This window comes from Triticum aestivum, chromosome 2B, assembly GCF_018294505.1.
Source record: "Triticum aestivum cultivar Chinese Spring chromosome 2B, IWGSC CS RefSeq v2.1, whole genome shotgun sequence".
Classification (NCBI taxonomy): Eukaryota; Viridiplantae; Streptophyta; class Magnoliopsida; order Poales; family Poaceae; genus Triticum; species Triticum aestivum.
The window spans coordinates 88,218,847-88,231,796 of record NC_057798.1 but is presented as its reverse complement, the minus strand read 5'-3'; the positions used below and the strand labels follow the sequence as shown (position 1 = coordinate 88,231,796).

At 43.2% G+C, this 12,950-nt stretch overlaps 2 long non-coding RNA genes across 3 annotated transcripts; one reads left to right on the top strand and one right to left on the bottom strand.

The window, feature by feature from the left end:
- The first annotated feature begins 445 nt into the window (after positions 1–445).
- On the top strand, positions 446–6,566 carry LOC123043642 (uncharacterized). Its single transcript, XR_006419431.1, has 3 exons — positions 446–702; positions 1,370–1,439; positions 6,140–6,566. It is a non-coding gene; the product is annotated as an uncharacterized lncRNA (long non-coding RNA).
- Positions 4,289–9,322, bottom strand: LOC123043643 (uncharacterized). Of its 2 annotated transcripts, none has more exons than XR_006419432.1 (2): positions 8,887–9,322; positions 4,289–8,783 (listed from the first exon to the last, which is right to left on the bottom strand). It is a non-coding gene; the product is annotated as an uncharacterized lncRNA (long non-coding RNA). The 2 variants fall into 2 exon arrangements; XR_006419434.1 differs by having other exon boundaries at positions 4,289–7,311.
- Between the last annotated feature and the right edge of the window lie 3,628 nt (positions 9,323–12,950).

The following is a 12,950-nucleotide window of genomic DNA, read 5'->3' as shown; positions in this document are numbered from 1 at the left end:
TCGATTCCGGATTGATGCGCTCCCATTCCCCTCCTTCGGTTAGGGCTCGCTAGCTTTTTCAGTTGGGCTCGCGAGTAAAGCCGACGCGGTCGCTCTCCCTCCTTCGAGTGGGCTGCCGGCTCGCCCAAGGCCCAATGCACCACATGCGTCGATTTCGGCCCGTGGAGCAGCAGCCCACAGGACAGCCGGGCCAGTTAACACAGATCGCGAAACAGATCGCCAAACACACGAAATCAGACGACCAGTAAGTCCCGAATCGGAAAAACAGACAGCGGAAAACGCAAATCGCTGTGGGAGCTCGGTTTAGACTCGGTTATACTGTCCTTAATTTGATCATTTGGTCCCCCTAAAAGGTTACCAGGTGGGACCCAGAATCACCGTCATTGAGACAATTAAAAAGCAAATCATCAAATCCTTGTAAAATGAGGCAAATCATCAAATCCCCGTAACCACCCCAAGTCCCCAATCCATCCGGAACGGACCTAAATATCAGGGGAGACCGGGAGAGGGACGCGTTTGCACCGAGGGCGACCGGTGTGGGTGTAGGTGTGGGTGTGGCCGTCTCCTTCCAGATCCCCCAGCCTGCTCCTCCTCTACCCTCAAACCCCCTTTCTACTCTCGAACCCTAAATTCGAGCCTAACACCGTGCGCGCGCGAAGCAATCTCCTCGAGGTCTCCGCCGAAGGATCGTCCGATAACCAGGTCAGCTACCGATCCCCATTAATTTCAAGGTATCAATCGCAGATCGCGCTTCACTGTCCGTAGATCTGTCCCTGTGTTGGTTTTTGTTTTGCTTTGCCGATCCGTGAGGACCTGTGAGAACGACGACTAGATTAAACTCAGGGATGATAGATTAGATCGGGATTTATGCTGTAGAACCGTATCGAAGGCACCATCAAGTTTTTTTGAGAGAGAGAGAAGGACACCACCAATTTCTTAGTTGTTTGGTGCTTCTAGCTAAACGTGCTCGGCTGTTCCTGTGCTCCTGGGCCCACAAGCTGCACAACTAAGTCCTTCGTCGGCTGCAGCCTAACGAAACGACGCCTGTCTGCCTGTTTCCTCATTTGATCTGCCGCTGCTTCGTCTCGGTGGATCGACTACTCATCGGGTCGTCGCAGTTTGCAGAGGCAGATTGCACGGGTGCTGTGCTGTTCCTTCCCCCGAGAAAGACAGCACCGTCGTTTGTGCTCATTGATCTGGTGTTCTTTTTTCTGTGCCCACTAATTTTGAGGTGTTCCTTTATTAATGTTTTGATTTCGAGGTGAGCTTACGGGCTTAGCCTTTGTGCACAAGCACTAATTTCTGTTCTGAGAATCCACTGCTCAGATTTGGCCATTTGGTGAGCTTAATAGTCATTTGCAATTTGTAGGGATATAAGCAATCGGTGGATTCTGTCGTTCCGAGTGGATTGGTTGAAGGAAAAGTCTTCTTCTCAATAGGTATTGTTTCTTCTTGACTCCTCTGACCTGTTCATTGTTAATAAACCCAGTCATTCCAAATCATGGAGTTTTAATCATGTCATTGAATGTCAGTTGCTCTGAACAGGTTCTTTTTTTTGGATGTTTCCCTGGGCATTTGGATATCTAGACTTTTGTTCATGATAACTAGTATTGTCTATTAAGCTATCTGGTGTCATATTAAATTTCAGTTTCTTTATTGAAGTTATGTGTGCTGACAATATCGCACTGGTTCTTTAACTCCGAAACTATTGTGAATCTAGGGTTCTACAGTTTAGTTCTCGTAGTTGCATAATATGTATCCAAATTTCCGGTTGCGATTCTTGGTCTTTTTCTTAGCTTGCAGCCTGCCCTGGATCCTATTTTGTCCTGGCTCTTTCACTGGCATAGCATTTTTTTTCCTGCTTACATGCCACGCACATGATTACATGTGTATATATAGAATCTAGAAACCATCGTCACAGAATATATAATTTATGATCTTTCTAGCAGAAATGATTTTCTTGAACCATGGTGTGATCTTTCAGCTAATTAACCCTTTGAGAAATCACCTCTCACCGGTCACCATTAAGATTCCCAGAATAATCCAAAACTAAAAGATATAATCGGTATCAGGATCCCTCTCAGCTTGGTTCTATGTTTAGTTATTTTTGCAACTCTTTTACTTTCTGTGCTGTCCAAGCCCCTCTGGAAGTAAAGAACTGCTCATATGTATTCAGCAAGAGAAATGGAGACTGCCACTTCATGCAACTAGATAGCCTCTCACCTATACTGTCTTGCCCATTTTAGTCCAGTAATATATACTGCAGGTGGCTTCCAAATCTTGAAAGTCTAGTGCTATTATATAAGATTGTCACCATCTTAACTGTTCTTCCTATGAGGTTAATCCGAAGGGTACTAGGGTTGCAACTTTGCACAGAAATTAGACCAGCTGCATGGATAACCAAGTTTCACCAACATTATATTCATGTATTCCTCTTGACAGAATTTAGTATGGCTCAAGAATGTAGGGAATTGTAGATACACGTCCTTTGCTTCTCAAAGTGCTACTTAACCTGTTTTTCGGTATTCAGAATTGCAATTGGCAGAGTCCCCACATGATTAGGCACCTTTTTTCAGTGCGTGGAAATTTCCCGAAGTTTATGGCTATAGGATTGTGACTGTTGCTACTGGTTTTAGCTTTTATGCCACTGTTCAAATTGTTTCTCTTTTGCCTTTTTGGTGGAAGCTAAAAACCTTGCCCACACTAGTCGTGAAATAAAGAGGCGAGAGCATCATGCATACTGGGAGCTGAAAACTTTGCTTTGCTATGTGGACGTCTAGTTTCCTAAGTTTTGTGGCCTTCTGTGGCCTGTCTTCCACAATGTAATTAATATGATTGTTCCTTATTAATAGGGTATCTTGTGTAAGTAACGCTGTGTACAATTTTCTTTTACATCTTCTCCACTGTGATCAATTTGCACACAATGGATGATGTGCTTGATTTGTTATTCTTTTTTCTTTTGAGAAACATGGTACAAACATAGACGCTCACGTACATGCGTGGACACTCACCCCTACGAACACACACATACCCTACCCCTATGAGCACCTTCGAGAGACTAAGCCGACAAATCTTGAGATCAATGAAGTTTCCACATGCACGTATTAGTCGACGGGAACGTGTCTCTTGGAAAATGCAAGCACCTGTGCGAAGCCTAGGATTTGAATCCGGGTGGGCTGGTTCCACCACAAGGAGGCAAGGATCCTAACCATCTGAGGTATGCTCTTCTGTCCAAGAGTGACAGCCTGTCAGGTAAAACATGTCAGCGGGGTTGTTTTTCCAATTCAAAGGGCCCATGCGTGCAATCTGTGCTTTCCCATGCAGCCTAGCATGCTAACGCCATACTTGTTTAGAGAAATCTATGTGGTGTAGGTTGTCGAAGAAAGTAGTCGTCTTTGTGTTATCCTAGTCAATTGACATAATTGGCAGAAGTTAGGGTGTGTTTGGATGGTGGCCAAAACCCTCTTTACCAATGTTTTGGTCATGACAAAAAAATTAGTCTATATCTGTTCACCAAATCCCCCTTTCCCACGAAATCAGGAGAAATCCAGAGAGTTCTGTAACGCAAACAACTCCTGCACATCATTAGATGACAATGCAATGGGATGGTAAAGATGGATTCACTGCCCCAACGCCACCACACTGCATCTGCTGCTGGCTTACCCCCTTTTCTCGGCAAACCTGGCACATTATCCTGACTTGGCTGCACATGCCGACCCAAGTGCCGGATCATGAGCCCACCGTTATGGACTGGTGGCTGCGCGCGAGGGAAAACACGCCGCCGACGCAACGCAAGGCTCCGGAATCCGTCACTCTGCTCGTGCCCTGGATGATATGGAAGCGCAGGAACGACCGCGTCTCCGACAACGTGAGACCGTCAATCATATGCTAGTCGATAGGATCAAGGACGAGGTCTGATGCTGGGCAAAAGCTGGTGCTCATGGGCTCATGGTTGTTTTGCCCCCATCCTGGGATGCCACTGATCGGGCTGATGGTCTTGTAAAACTTGCCTCCTAGGAGGATTGTTACTGTATCTCCACCTTCGTGTTTTCTCGAGTAAAAAAAACCCGACACAACACATACAACAGTGATTCTCCACCAGTACTGTAGATGCCATGGACAGACTGGTGCTTACCTCTACCAACAGTACAGAAATCTGTGGTGATCTATGGGAAGGTTGACAACCGATTTTTTGGGTTAGTTCTAGTGTGACCTCAAATTATTGCAACTAATTACTTCTAACTAATAAATTTATTTGATCGGGTTCTTGTTGATTAACATTCGCACGTAGTTTGGAATACATAACACTGCTTTATTCATATTTTTCTAATGGAAGCTTTTATTACCCCGGACTCTATTGTATGATGCATATAGCCAACCTTATTACAAGAAGATTAAAACTTGATCTTTGCAATAAGAGGGAAATATTGAACACATGGACAAGCTAAGACAAACAGGCCAGACAAGTCCACTCCTAAATGCTGAAAGCCTATCACTGGCATGGCGTCCAAACCAGGATTAAACACCCTGGTAATCCACTCAAGCTTCTTTGTTCCGATGCCCATAACTGTAGCCAATTGGTACATGAGAGTAGCACCTGCATCTTTTGACATGGTTCCATAGCGATGTTTGCTACACATAACATCGATATTACAGTAACTAGGAGCAAACAATAACTACTATCCACCAGATTCTCTGAACTCTGCCTCCTGGTCCATCATAGCCATCCTTATTTATTTTGAATGAAGTATCTGAAATGGTACAACAGGTGCTGACTTTAGTCTGAAAATGCAAGGTTCAGAATTAGGCTTCAGTTCTATAATTGATAATCGACTCCCCAGATCCTGCTGCTAGACCTGAAATCCTTGTGAAATAGTAAATTGAATGGTTAGGTGACATTTTGTAATAGGACAGTGTGATCTAGCTGCTGTAGGAGTGGCGCAAGTAAGGTGTAGCTGATTCTTTATGTTGTTATTTGAGGTTTTAATGTCGGTGACTCAGTATCGAGTATCCTTTCCAGCAACTAATCCAGTACTCTGTTGTAGAAACACTGGCATTTAGGTGCACATACATGGGCACTGTACCTTTGCTTGTTTACTTTTTGGGGCGCCCTTCCCAGGAAAGCTTTTTTGTGTTTTGGTTCACTTGAAACATTATCTTCATTGTACATAGTTTAAAGTATTGAAACTAAATCTGATTTTACATACATTTTTATAGTTCAAAACTAAAAATCAAATGTAAAATACACACGACATGCTCCGCAAAGGAAGAATATTTTCTTACATATAGAAGTTGGTCACTCTATAATCCTTCCCCAGACCCCACCTTGTGTGGGAGCTTCTATGCACTGGGTCTGTCCTTTTTATAGAAGTTGGTCACTATTAAATGATTAATGGGAAAAGAAAATGATGAGACCAGCTAAAATATAATATGTAGACCATTGCAACATGTTTACATGTTAATCATGATATGTGCTTCAATTCAAAAATATTTGTGTGTTACATTTTTTTGTTTCACTAGATCTCATGTTATTGCATGAAATGGCCATTTAGGATATTCCTACTAAATGAGAAAGAATTAATACTGGGCTGTAATTCCTTACAGCCCCCAAGAGAGGAGCTTTGAGTATCTTATTTGGTGTTCCAAGGAAACATTGTTGATTTGTCTTGGTGTATGGAAAATATGCATGCATGGCAACACTAGAAAACAGTGTGAGCCTATGGCTAGACACAATTTCCCTTCGTTTCTATAGAAAAACAAGGTTCAGGATGGTATCCCTTGAAATACAACACCATTTCTTCTGAATGGTACAAGTAGTTTAAGTAATTGTGCACATCTTCTATGCTTGAGAAGTCGCCAAAGGAATGCTCAAGACATGATTCAGAGATAGATATCTTTTGAGCACTGAAAGATTTTTCTCTGTTTGTTAGAAGTTAAATATAAAAGGGTTGAAATTGCAGGTGGATTTCTTGACAAGAAATATTTTTAGTTGCTCTCATACAATCTAAAATTTTGCATCCAGTAATGTTTTGTATGCTTTTAGTTGCGTTCTATCTTGCACCATTATAATTTCACATGAAGTGTATCTGTGTACTCATCTCAATCCCAGGCTGACAAAATTGTGTTTGAATTTTGCTAGCATGGGTTCCCTTTGCAGCGCCGGGCACAATGATGCTAGCAACGAGCGGAGCATGGGAGGTCTTCGCAGAGTTACCCGTGAAAGATCAGTTAGAGTGCAGTTTGGCAACGAGCAGAGCATGGGAGGTTTTCCCAGATTTACCCGTGAAAGATCGGTTAGAGTGCAGCCTGGTGTGGACTGCTATTCTCCGGATAGAGCAACAAAGGACACCAGTCTACAACTTGAGCCACGTGTTCAGCCCGGAGGGGCCTTTTTCTTAGAACACAAAAGTTCTGTGGATCGAGGTTAACCAGGGGGCTTTCTCGCGACTTATAAGCAACCGCTGGTTTTTTCCCCTCCTGTGTGTTGTTCCATTCTATAGGGATTTTGCAGTTTGTTTTACGCTGATCAGTGATATTACGACTTTAAGAGGTGGTTTGGTTGTATATATTCAGTTTTCCCTCGTTTAAGGTTCTTTTCTTCCGAACTTGGAGATTGTTGTTTTATTCCCATTGAGTTTACATTTTACAGGTTTCCAGTTTTGTTATCTCTCTCTCTTTGCGACGACCAGTTTGTTTTCTCCTGATGAGCAATGCAGTGGTGTTCCCCCTCTTTTAAGTGTGTTTCTACCGAGTTTCAGATCTATTGTGGGTGTTGGTAATTTTTATTTGTTGAGGGGATCCTGTAGTTGTGCTGATTCTACTCTCTGCCCCTGAATCCTTTGGATATTTGGTCTCTTTTTCCATTTTTCCTCTTATAAAACTACTATTTTTCTTCCAAGTTAATCTTGTCAGCTGAGGGTGGATATTTTAAATTTTTTTTTTAAACAAGATACATATAACTGTGAACAACCATAGCCAGTAAAGTGATAAAGAGAAATGGGTAAATGGGTGTAGTTTTGAATCTCTATGTAAAGAGCTTATTATCAAGTTTGGCGGAAATTGAGTTCTAGAGAGATTCTTAAACTTACAGATTTTAGTTTGGTGCGGTACTTGTCTTCATGTTGTAGAAATGCTAACAACGGTTCTTGTATTATCAAACTGAGGCCGCTCAAGTACTGCAAAAAAAAAGGTAATTTTTGAAGCAAGTCCAAGTACTGTAATACTGTTCCCGCTGATGCATTGTTGCAACTCTTTGCTGGCATGGCATGGCTCCTGCCTGATAAATCCTTATCATCTCAGATTTATGTGAACCTGTACGCCAGAAAAGTAAATAGCAGATGAACAAAAAAGCCCACTTGGCTTAATAATTTGTCAAAACATTGTTTCTCTTTAGTATTTGATCAGATGCAGAACACCCACACATATCGGCGATGTGCCTAACTAGATCTACAACGCAATGCGTCTTGAGAAAACTTCCGAAGCCATTCAACTCCATGAACGGTGGGCACGCTGTGGCCCGAAGGCCTGTGAGATAGCTGCAAACTAAAACCCCTGAGTGAGACACCTAAGGCGATCCAACATATCAAACATTGGGGGTGCTGCGTGGCCACTGTCGTTGCCAACCAGCAAGCCACAGGCTCCTGCCGCAAATTGTTGGGTGGCCAACCCTGAGTCCGGATAGAGGTCCATGTGTATCGTCTAGAGTTCACCTGAGCTAAATTTACGTTGATTGCTAGTTTTACTGGTATGCTCGATCATCTTTGTGTTGATCCTAGGTAACCGGCATGATTGGCAGAAGTTAGGGTGTGTTTGGATGGTGGCCAAAACCCTCTTCACCAATGTTCTGGTCATGACAAAAAAAATAGTCTATATTTGTTCACCAAAACCCCTTTCCCAATGATCTGCAATAGCAAAATAGCGCCACTCTTAAAATGCGCTATTAGCGAGATACTTTTGTACACTAGTTTATTTGGAGAGACATTGCTCAAAACGCTACAACGTGCTATCAATGATGCTATAGAGCGCAATTTTTTTTTTCCAGTGGTTAGATGTCAAAAGTTGGCATGCCAATATTTTGCCAAAAATGTCAAATGATGGCTAGTGGTTTGCTACCAAATTTTATTGTCAACTTTTGGCAACTTAAGATTTTTTTTCAAATATTGACAATACAACCAACTATTACTATGGATTTCACCTTTGGACTAGAAGCAAGCAAGAGGTGGAATACCAATTTGAACTAAAACCACAACATTTATTTTGGAATGGAGGGAGTATGAATGAAAGACAAGAGAGAGAGAGAGCAGTGAAGAGGCATAAGGTAACCGGAAATTGTTATTGGAGCTCTGATCTTCGAAGAAAAATACAATTGATGGACGCAGTACACCAATAGAGGTAAGGTACACTAAGGAAATGATTGAAATCTAAGTTTTAGGTTCCATACCTTTGCATATTAGAGGCTTGCAGAATTCTTTCCAATCTTTTTGTAAAAAGGTAAAACTAGTACTCCCTTCGTCCGGAAATACTTGTCATCAAAATGGATAAAAAGGGATGTATCCTGACGGAGGGAGTACTTAGCTCCTAAACAGACTCTAAGTAAGATACAAATAAGTAAGATAACTAGAAAGAAGGCATTGGACCGTGCGAACTGAAAGGCAATAGACAGCTAGTAAAGCGCACAAAAATAAAAATCTGCTAGAAACACGTCCATGCAGAGGCTAACTTTGAGCTCGCCCTCATGGTAAAGACAACCTCTTATCATGCCCCAGAGCGCCCACAAACAAAGCCTGTGCATGGAATGTTGCATCTTCAGTTATAGTTAACTTCTTTTCCTTCAAATTAGTTGGTCTCAGCTGATTGAATGAAACTGGAACTGGAACTGATTTTTACCTTATGGGTGCCTTTTCGACCTTCCCGACCATCGCTTGTCCAACCAGCTATGCCGTAGCAGGCCGTGCCAGCGCGACGGCTCAGGCCATGGCCAGCGCCAGCCCAGAGCTGCGGCCGTAAGCCGGACGGCCGCACGGCACGCATGCAGCCGACCAAGCTTTGCTAGGCAACGGTTGCGCCGTTCTCCCCGCCGCCGCGATCGCCATATTCACGGCACACAAGTCGAGGTAGTCGGGAGGCGCACTACCGCTGCTTCCATTGTCAGCCATCAACAGCTCATACAGAGCTTATCCCGCTATTCTTTGGTTAGGCAGATTTTGGAAGAAGGCTCTCCCTTCGGGAGTTGGCTTTTGCATTCCGTTCTCCTCTCCCTGCCCCACTTCCTGTATCATTGAACATGGACAGCTCTCCTGTTGAGCTTTCCTTTAAACAGCTAATTCAGAGTATATATTTAAAGTCCATGTGGCTGCAAACACACACACATGCACGCACGTCACTACTACCAAGTAGCAACCATAATTTAAGGGAAGGACTGTGTTGAATACAATAATACTACTCTTCAAAATGTCTGTTGTATGATGAAGCTAAATATTCTCATTATACTTATATCACAGCTACACGACTTGCCAAATGTTATTGCTCCGTTTGTCGGCACATACCCTTTTTTTTAACACAGTATAGAGACAGATGCCCATACATACACACATACACTCATTCATATAAACACACACACGCACGCACATCCTACCCCTATGAGCACCTTCGAGAGAGTGCCCCGATATGTTCTTCAAACATTTCTTTTCTTGTGGCTGCATTTAAACTTTTCCTTATTTTCATCGGTTTCCTAAACTCTAGCCAAGTATGGCGTGTATTTGTTACGTAGGTATGACAAATTGACAATACATGGAAGGGATGTGGCGGGACTTTCAAAAATGTTCTCTTCCAAGACTTAAGACCTTGTTGGATTGACTTGTCTACCCTCAATCGACCGAGTCGGTCAAAGAAAAAGAACAACAAATGGAGGTTGATTCTTCTTAGTCGCTGGTCCGTGAAGTCGAATAAGTAATAAATCCTTTTTCCTTTTCTGTTCAAAGTTATCATGCTCGGCGTAGAACATTTGAAGTTGAGTACATGCTCCTTTTTCTTCTCCATTGCTTCGAGGACACTTATCATGGCCATCAATTTATAGTCGTCGTCATCGTCACTATCCTATGACGATGATTCAATGAACTCTCATTGCACCAGTGTCCACCATGTACCCCCGACAAGTGTACAACAAAAAATGGCCAAGCTATGTTCGGAAATTTCATCGAACAAGTGGTGCACGAGGTGGATAGCATCGGCCGCAACTGTCCGGGATGTATCGGGTGATGTGGAGATGCCTGATGAGTGAACTTTACACTCATTTTTACCCTCGTTTGAACTGGATTATCTCAGATATTTTCTATGATTATCCCTTCAACTTGCTCGCTAAACACTAATAACTGCAAAGATATGCAAATATCTATGTTTATTCTTGTCCTCGCATGTATGGACGTTTCTGGGCATAAACAAGAAGTTGCAACGTCCCTTCTAAATAATTTTATGGGTTTTAATGCAAACCAAGAAGATTAAAAATTACCTCTTTGGTTGAAGGGAAGTTTATCTTTTACCAGGTAAAATAATTCCACCTCTTAGAAACCTGGTAAGGTACTGGTATTGTACAAATTAGTTTTGCCTGAACAGTCTTTGCGCCGCCGGCTCCCCATGTGTGTCTGTGCTATTATATTGGCGTAAGTTACACCGAGTGTCTACCCTCACATTATATAGGAGACCTAGGATAAAAATGTTCTATCAGGACACAACTTCATATTCTATCTGAACACAATAGAACTCAGAGTCTAATTATAATCTCATCTTATACACATAATATTCGACACAACTCTAACAACCTACGCCTGCAGGGGAACGCCTTTGTCATTGTGCTAGGGTTCTTCACAAGCAAAAAAAGCAATAGGAGCCATGTCTGGCCGTGCACAAAAAAATGGGGATTTCCCCACAACAAACCTTCTTGAGATGGCGTAGGTTTTCCTGCCAACTTTTGATCAGTGTTTTTCAAAATTAAAATGCATGAAATTACCCTTTTAATTTTCCATAGAGGATGGTGTACCAAAGTAAACCTATTTTATTTGTTTTTCTGACATATTCGTTTCCCGAACTGTATATAAATAGGCAGGGCGAAGTCCGTAACCATATCTGATGCAAGTGACAAATTTTAAACCGATAGCTGCCGCTTCTCCCGCCACCTCTTACGAATAGGAACCCATGACACCGTCTTTACTTGATTTCTTATAGATGATTTGACTCGACCGGGAAAATGCTAGTTCGACCTGATAAAAATTATCTTCTTTTATAGTTTTTTTTAGGAAACTTGAATTCAGTGAGCGAAACATGTTTTTTTAGTTGATCCTACTGAACCACCCCTCTATTATTTCCACCCGTGTGTGAATACAACTATGCAAGGAATCCTTTCCTGTCAAAGATGTGCGCAAAGGCAACGGAAGCTGCGAGGTGAGTGGCCTTCCACGAGAAAGGAGATTGGAGCCGATCAGATCTGCCAGCAAAACAGCTGTTGTGTGAGATGAGTTGACCACGAATCACACATGCACCACCACCACCCTACACTTGATAGAACTTCTCCAATATCATATGCCGTCCAGCGCCGGAGCTGGCGGGCAGCTCAGCTACTTTGGCATCATGCATTTAGCCAAAATGGCACCTACCGTCCAGTGCGTATTTCTCGGCGTACGCACCGTTATAGAATTCACCGGCAGCTTTCGTGTCTTCCGTCAGGAAAATGGGAACAGCTGCCGGCGAATGCAGAGAGGCGACTTCCTCGCCTGTCTCCAGTCCCAGTATGCATACGGAGGAGAAGATGTGACGGCATGGCCAGGTTGCGTGGGCTACGTTAGAACATGTGGTTTGTCTGCTGCATCCATCCGGGGCGGGTGACGATGACGCGTCGACGATATGTTAATCAATGAAGCACTCATCTGACCGAGTCTATATAAAAATAAAGTACTGGTATCAACTTGAGGCTTGAGAAGAGATCCGCAAATGGCTCAACGTGGAGGCTAATGCAAATCTCAATATATGTGACGTAAGAGCATCTTCAACGATCTCAAATTCTCAATCAGACACCTTATACGATTAAACTAGATGCGTAGATGATGTGGTATTTTCCAGAAAGAAGTACATACGTACAACTAGCATTGCCGTGTCGGCGACTAATTGGTGCGGTATTTTCCAGTCAACTCTCCCCAAAAAATATTAAAAATGAGGTAGATGAGATGGAGAGAGAGGGGGGCAAAATACATTGTATTTGACCAGAGCTCAAGATGAAAATGTCTACATTTGTAGATAGACATCATGCCTGAGTTAACCCTGTTAACTCGGCGGTTGTAATACGTTTTGCGCCGATTAGGCTCATATACCGCTTCAGTTTGGCAAGTGGCGAAGCTGGAGGTGATCATGAAGAGCCGAGCGCTTCAAATTTTAAAGCCATGCCCATGTGCTTGCTTGCTAGTTGTAAATTTTTTGTCCAACTTGCAGTCCTGCGTGCAACGTAGCACATGAAGGCAGCAAGGTAGACGAGAACAGCTCTAGGCTATTTCACATCAAAAGGGCTCCGCCTCCTCCTCCTCCTCTAAGAAAGAAAATTAGGGTTCGTGCCTCTCGCCGGCGCCGGCGCAGATCCGCCTCGTCTCCGGTGGCCCTAGGGTCATGGAGTCGCGGTGGATCCTGGCAAGGGCCGGCCGGAGGGCTCCGTTTTTAATCGTTTTTTTCAATCTTGTTAGGGTTTGTGTCCTACTTAGAAAGGCGAGACGACGGCGGCTCCCTGAAGATGGAATAAAGGTCTCCCCGCCTAGCCCCCGTTCCGGCCATGGTGCGCATCGGACGGTGAAATTAAGAAAGAAGGTGCCATGCATCACTATGGAAACAATACAATACTTCGGGCGAAGAACTAAGCGCTTACAAGTTACAACTACCCTAAAAGTAAATGATTCTACTGTGCAATGAATTTA